The sequence below is a fragment of the Lissotriton vulgaris genome, chromosome 2_1, assembly GCF_964263255.1.
Source record: "Lissotriton vulgaris chromosome 2_1, aLisVul1.2, whole genome shotgun sequence".
Classification (NCBI taxonomy): domain Eukaryota; kingdom Metazoa; phylum Chordata; class Amphibia; order Caudata; family Salamandridae; genus Lissotriton; species Lissotriton vulgaris.
Genome location: NC_141687.1, coordinates 1864315256 through 1864323540, shown reverse-complemented (window position 1 = coordinate 1864323540; position 8285 = coordinate 1864315256).

Sequence of the window (8285 nt, the reverse complement as noted above, 5' to 3'; positions counted from 1 at the left end):
TCTTTACCCGTCGGGGTTGTGATTGCCAATCATCACCACTCGAGTTGCTGTCACTGTTGGAACCTCTTCTGGAGGAAGTAGCACTAGAATCTGAGAGGTAACCCGTCTTGGGTAGGACATAATCGTCTTTTAAATAAGGGTAGACCTTTTCCTTAGAAAAGCGCTGAATGTCTTTCTGTAACTTAGTTACCTTCTGTTTCATCAGAAATTCTTTGTGTTCCGAGATTTCCTTATTCAATTCAGCCAGTTTGGTTTTAAAACCTGGGTTCTGCCCGGCACTTTTGAGGGCACTTTCTGCAGTCTGGATTTTGCTAAGGAATTTGTCAGCTAGTCATTTTGCTGTATTGACCAGCAAGATTAGGAAGTCGTGGGTACATTTCCATGAGATTAATGATCATTCGATCTTGAATTGGCCATCCTCCCAGAATATCCTGGGGAACTTCTTAACAATGAGGCTGCTCAGTGCTATTTTAGCCTTAAAATACTCAGCCATGAGTGCTCCATGAAGGGTAATCCTCACCCATTCTCTCTTCATATCAGAGAGTGATTTCCAATCCGCGGAGTTACTCCCAGTAGCTGCTTCAATGTCAATACCAAGGATTGATGGTATCCTATGAATGGCGGCTGCGTCATCGTCACCGAAACTCAACCCTTGCCCATCCATCTTGTGGTGGTCGGGGAGTGAGAGGTGTGATGATGGTGTAAAATTAAGTGAAAAGGAGGTAGTTTAGACAGGCTCCAGAAGAAAGTAGAGGTACCCGTAGCTCTCTCAGTATTTTACTGAGGGTAGAAAGGTAGGGGGAATGAACTAATCTTACTCACCAAACAGAGAAATCCCCACGGTGGTCAAGAGAATGAATGGAAGGTCCAGCCACAATCGTCGCCCTGGATAATGTAGACAACAAAAAGGAAACTGGGCTGTTCCTAAAGGAAGGAAGGGACGGTCACTAAGGTGCAGGGGATAGTACTCAAAGGAGAGCTAACCCTGAGTATCCAATATGTTGGATATAATGGCCTCACACACCCTTGCGAGTGTCATGCTTCATCAGAGGCAATGCTCCTCGTTGGGCAGGCGGTGCAATGCCCAATGGGCACACCTCAAAGAGGGGCTCTTTATCGGAGATCTTTTATCCAACTGCCTATGGGTGAAGTGTGGGTGAGGGGCCAGAACAGAGTAGATGGTGTGGGTGAAGATAAAATGAGGCACAAGGTACCGGAAAACAATTTTATTCTGGTGGTCCTCTGCCGCAAATAAAATCATGGGTAGCCTGTATTCGCTGGAACTTAGGTTTCCAGGAGCGATACAGTGCGACGATGTGAGGGGTGTGGTCAACATATTTCTCGCTTCAAGCTCATTGGCTGCGATTCTTCAGGACCTAATAAAACCTACTATCTACAGAAACATGACCAACAAAAGTATCAGTTTGCACACAAGTTGTACTACCTGTCCAACACCTGCTCTTGCCTAAATTGGGAGACAAAAGAGATCGTTACCACAGGTAAGTGACAATCTGTGATCCCTGTAGTGACCGTGAGCACACTGTGACATTGTGACATACTAGTGAAAGGTGAATTAGCCTCCCAAAAGTACACAAGAATTAAAACACAAGTTTCTCTCACTAGAGTGATTCTCTTACAACAACTCTATGATCTTCCAAAAGACTGGAAGTTATAAGCCAAAATACATGTCTTAGAGTTGTATTAGATAGTAGGTGGGGCTACCTTCTACAAGCTGAGGGAGCAGTGGAGCACTATGCCGGTCTATCTGTTTACAAAATGCCGGTAGATTGTTTCAGACATTTGACGTCTTTAACTTGAAAGAAACTCTCCTTAACATGTCTCAAAAAAGATAATAAACTCTGTACTAGCTTCAAGAACAATATCTCATCCCTCATCTACTCATTAATTTAATCTCTTGCCTGCTACATGTCAGTGTCCTTGGATTGACCAACCATGCCAACCTCCTATTCAATCTCCTGAGCTCTACCATTCCCTACATGTGTAGGCAAATCACAGCAAGAAAAAATAATGCCCCTTCTAAGAGTTCTCAATTGTCCTTCAACAGCAAAACATGGACACCGTTAAGGTTACTTCAGATCCCATCACTGAAATCCACACCCAGCTTTTCACCCTCAACCAGCCACTCTAAGCCTTTGTAGACAAGCAAGCACCCATGGAAATCTGTTCATTAAAACTGAAGTTGTCAGCCCCATCTACCCTTGAACATGATATTTAGAGCTAAGAGAAGAAATGACAAGAATCAAATCGCACTAAAGAGCTCCAGGCCTTGAAAGCACTTCAAACATCCCTTGGAAGATTCATAATTGCAGCCAAGAAATCCTATTGTGGATACACCATCAACTCAGGTTTTAACAAAAGCGTAGCTCTGTTAAAGGTCATTATGCACATACCGACACCTTTCCACCTTTCCGGTTGATCACACCACAGAGAAGCATAATACAGAAAGCACATTGATGATACTGAAATACCAGCCACCACTCCTCGCATATTTTGTCACAGCAGCACACACCAACAGACATACTATGCCACCCTATCAAATTCTTTAACCCCTCCCATGCTCGTGACGGAACCGTTCCGTCACGAGCCTCGGGTGGGCTGTGCTGGTGATGGAACGGTTCCGTCACGGCCCGCTCGCCGCGCCTGCGCGGCACGTTCTATTGACCGGGCGGGCCGTAACGGAACCGTTCCATCACAAGCACAGCTCACCCACGTGCCGTGACGGAGCGGTTCCGTCACGAGCACGGGACCGCCATGCGGCCCCCCACCCCCTTAGCACTGCGGCAGAATAGCCGCCGCAGTGAAGGGGTTAAAATAAATCCTCATGTCTCAATAAGATGCATCATTCAAAGATTATGTCATCCTATTATCCCTTCTACATTTCATCCTCGATGAAGCACTAAAAGCCATGCTTAACATCATAAGTGCTTCTCTCATACAAGGTATTTTCATCTGCCGTCTCAAGAGAGCATAGGTCTTGGCACTTTTGCAGAAAGTCATCATGAGTCTAGGCAAACTCTTTAAATATTGGGCAAACAATCACCATCCGTTCCTGGGCAAAGTAATTCTGCAAACCACAACACCCTACTAAATCAAGAGCGGTGCTTTCCTTCAGATACAGTAGTCCTCAATGCAGTGCAGAAAATACAGCCATCAAGGTCGCAATGGCAAATCTTGCTGCCTCTTCTCCCTACACCTGTCAACAGTGTTCAGCAATATTAATAATAATAATACAGACACTTACTAAGTGCAACAACTACCTCAAACAGTGGTGTCCCGTGGCTATGCGAACAGTAGTCCAGCATTGGACAGTTCAGATCAGGCCCACAGACTAAAGATCCAGGTTTTTACCATTTTCCTGAAGAGGGACTCTGTTTTTATGGTTCGGAAATTATTCGGCAGGGAGTTCCACAGTTTTGCTGCACCGAGTGTAAAAGATCAGCCCCCCCATTCAGACCTTTTTGAAACGAGGGATACACAGTAACATTTTGCGAATTGGACCTCAAGGGTCTGGACTGTTGATAAACATGTAATCTGTTTTTTCAGTATCTAGGGCAGTTGCCATGCAAGGCATGGTATGCCAACGTCAAGGCCTTAAATGTAATTCTTTTTGAGACTGGGAACCAATGAAGTACTTTTAGATGTGGAGAGACGTGCTTGCGAAAGGGCACTCGCCTAATTAGTCTCGCAGCTGCATTTTGCACTGTTTACAGGCGCTTAATCAAGTAATTAGGCTGACTCAAGTAGAGGCCATTTGCATAGTCCAGCCTGGATGTCACTAAGGCATGTCCTATGCTTTCCCGGCACTCCTCTGGCAGAAGTTGTAGAAATGTCTTCAAATTTCTCAGTTGACAGAAGCAGGGCGCGGTCACCTGATGTATCTGAGCTGAAAAAGAAAGGTCAGCCTCCCTCTTCACACCCAGATTTTTTATACAATCAGCCGGTGAAGGTGGGGGGCCCATTTCAATAGGCCACCAGAGGTCCAGGGCCAGAGGCTGCACTTTCCAGAAGAACAGCACCTCTGTCTTTCATACAGTGAGCTTGAGTTTGTTGTTGTTCATTCACAACGCAATATTTTTCAGGCACCCCTTGACGCTTTCAAAGGCGACCTCGGTCCGCTGTTTAAAGTGAAAACCAACTGGGTATCATCTGCATAAGAGATCGCTTTTATCCCCAGTTGGCTATCAAGGTGACCAGAGGAGCCAGATACAGCTTAAACAGAAGAGGGCTTAGTGCTGACCCATGAGGGACTCCGCACCAGAGCTGTTTTGGTTTAGATAGAAATGGCTGGAGCGCAAACTTCTGAGTGTGCTTAGACAGGTAGGATTTCAACCACGCCAGAGCAGTGCCTCCAATGCCAATCTCCTGCAGTCTCTCAGCTATCAAGGTGTGGTCGACTGTATCGAAAGCAGCCGACAGATCCAAGAGCACCAACCTCGCGGATGCCCCTGAATTTGCTGCCTGTCTAACTTTCTTCACCACCTCCAGGAGGGCTGTCTCCATACTAAAACCCGACCTGAAACTCGATTGGGTGTCATGTAAGATGCCCTCCCTCTCAATAAAGCTGGACAGTTGCCTCCGCACCAGTTTTTCCAGCATCTTTGCTAGGGCAGGTAGCAAAGAGATGGGCCATAATTGGTCAGATCCCAGGATCCCCTTTCGGTTTTTTCCCTAGCGGAAGGAGAGTAGCATGTTTCCAGATATCTGGAAAAGTGCTGGTACCATCGAAGATCACTGTGTGCATGGATGAGGACACTGTTCTCCAGATGTTCTCATAATTACATATTAGTTACCAACTTGTCTCAGATGAGGCTAATATGATTAAGTTGTATATATTCCTAAATGCTCCATCATATTCAACATCATCTTCAACACCTGCTTGGAATGCCTGACTAGCATGACCATTACGATGCATCAGTACACAGAGGACCATGAGAACATCTACAGGTCTTAGGTGTTGATGACTGTTTGAAGGTCTGCTTTTCCAAATTTCATCAGTACAACGTTTATATTTAGAAATAAAGATTTAGGATTCATCCCTTCACCATTGGATTCCATATACTCCAACAGATTGCACTCTATAAGTGGCTTTCACCTACAAGAACCATATTACATGAAAACATATCTTGCAAATCACAGTTCAGAGGAGTTGTACAAGTACGGGTCATATCTCGGCTGGACAGATGTAATGCCCAACTCACTCATAGGCATCATTTACTCCCTGAAGGGCATCCTCAGTGTATGCAATGACTTACTAAGGGTTGACTACATTGTCCCCTCACTCACAGAACTTCATTGGTTCCCCCTCTCACTGCGACATTATCTCCAAGGTCAGCTTCTTCACAACATGAAGGACAAAGATGGCTACAAAACCTCCAGGTTTCCAAGGCTCCAGTGGCAAGTTTGGGTAACAATTAGATTCACTTTGTTTTCTCCTTTTATACTAAAGATTCATGAATCCCTCTACCATGAAATATCACAGGATAAGATTTCGAGGTTTTGCGAAATTTCACTTTAGTTTCACTTTGTGGCATCATTGTCCACAACGACCGCCATCTTGAATGAGGCACCACTGCAAACAAATTCCTGCAATAGAAGTGTGTAAGGAATTTTGCTTTAAGATTCCATTTCCTTTTATTGCATCCTGTGTTTTTACCTCTGTATTCCTTTCTAACCTGATCCATGATCATGACAAAATGAGCTGAAAGTGTAACTGTTCAATTACTTAGACTACCGGTTTCACCCTGACACCTCAGAACAAGTACCCCCGAGACTAATAAAGAAGCTAGTTATACTGGTTCTCATTCAGTGCTTTACCTGTTCGTGTTCTGTGTTGGTTTACACACACATACACAAATGGAGATATCTGATAGCTCAAACAGCACAATTTACGTGAGACTGTGCACCATGAGAGCACAGACTAATTGTGGTAATGATCTCAGTTTTGACCCTGTATACCTGGAACATGTGTCATGAAAGCAACATCTAATTACAGTGAGAGCCTCAAAATATATCTTTGATGCCGAGACTATGTTCAGAACAGTATGGCCTCTTCAAAGCAATAGTCTGTCAATTGTAATGGTTTGGCCGCGAGGGTCGACATAATGCTTTGTGAAGGGGTTCAAAATGCTTTGGCCATTGGCAGAAGTGGAAGGGAAATTCAGGAATACTGTGGGTTTATATCGAGTATTTCACACCGCCACCGATTTTCCACCTTCAAATTGTTTATGGATTCTCATTCCAAGTTCTGATCTATGCCCTGCTTAGTTATCTAAGCAGAGAGCATGTAAAATAACGAAGAAAATGCACTCGATTGTTTGTGAAAATGTAAGAATCTAACAACAAAAAGTCAAGAAACGGTGTGATACAAAAAATGCATTTGGTATCATTCTATATTGAAAAGAGTGATTGGGTCTAATCCAATAATGCATGTTCAGTTTGCAAGGGTAGCTCCATATTCTTGTCACCGGACAGAGTTGTTGAGAGAGTTATATCCTCTATCATATTGAAAGTGCAGGGCCGGGGAGGTGTTTGGAGAATTACTCGCCCCCAAAAAATGTACTCTGTAGTAAATAGTTGGGCACAGGTGTCTGTCCCATTGTTTTTGGAACTTTTACATTCACATGCAAACAGAAAAACACACACATACTCTGTTCTCTGTCTTAAAGGTCTCAAAAAATTGTTATTTTACAAAATATTGAGTTTTAAGTACTCCTCATAGTCCCACTCCACACCCTTCCCGCTACTCCTTGAGTCCACCTCCTGTCCTGCTTCTCAACTAATGTATTTTTAACAGCTTGATTGTTGGGAAATATGAAGCTCACCCCCCTGTCCTCCCTAACTTACTGATCAACCTACGTCCCTGGGAAAGTGGCAGAGAGTTTAGCAGAGGCATGAAGTGTCACATACGCAGTACAACATAAGGACATAGGTGGGGATCTGGAAGTGGATTTCCAACATATGGTGTTGGACCATAATGAGTCCCTGAATAACAAGGGGCAGATTAACTTCTATGGCGCATCTCTGCTAATCAGCAGGGATGCGCCAGAAGAGTTGCGATGCATCTACCCACCCGTGCGCCACCACTGATGCGCCGCATTTACAATGCAGCGCACCGTGGCGCACGAATGGGCTGATGCATGTTGCATCCCCTGTCCGAAAGGCGGCGCATTGCTGGAGTTGCGTCACAAGCGCGACCACCTCCAGCAAGCCTCAGGGTTGCCCTATCCCTAACATGCTGCGTCAAACCTTACGCCTGCTTCAAGCAGGCGCAGGGTTTTGACGCAGCATGGCCTGAAAAGTGACTAGGTGAAATCTAGTAGATTTCACTCAGCCGCTTTTAGGAGGCGTTCCAACGCCGTTACAGCCCCCCCTGCGCAGGAATGCCTACATGTGGCGCAGGGCTTTACAACGTGACGCATCTTCCAGATGCGTCACGTTGTAAGTACACCGCACCATGGCGCTGGCTTTGCGCCGCCGCTGCGTCACAAAAGTGATGCAACGGCGGCGTAAAAGAGGCGCAAGGGGCTTGTAAATCTGCCTCCAAGTCTTTAGATGATTCTGTGAAAGTTTAAATGGAACCTATATGGAGACTTAAAGGTCGCTTGCTCTTCACTGTAATGGAAGAAGAATCACAAGACAAGCATTTAAAGGACTTAATTTGATTTTACGTTCTTATTGTTTATTAGTTCTTTGATGATCCTCAAATGTTACTTTTGCATGTGCAAAGAAGATATACGTTGTAGAGGAGCATTGCCATGTTTCCTTACCCTTCTCCTTTTGCTTCTCATTCCTCGTGTTGGTATATTTCTTGGTCTTGTGTTTCTAACATGGGCTAAGGTTACAAAGATCCTTGAGAGCAGAACTGATGATCCCTAAACACTGTAGTCTGCAATTTCCTGCGAAAAGGAGGCATACCATTCTCACACGCAAAGTTCCATGGGCTCCAGCACACATACTCATTTTGTAGCCAAAATTCCATAAATCCCTGAGCATTTATGGTTCTTACACCAGAGACTCCTGTGTTCCCCGGAAGTTGTAGCAATACATCTGTGTCCCCTGTGGGGGTACCTCAGCAAGTGCCTCTGCTTTGTTCTGCTCCCATATTGAACGAGGCAGAGTTGTCTAACCAGAATACACACCAGCCCAGCGGCCTCAAAGGAGTCGGGTTGTTTGCATAATGTTTAGCTGCAGGGTTTGTGGAAACCCACACCTGAAAAGATGACCTTTCCAAGCGCACCTCTGCTCCTAGTTAAACAGCATGTCGG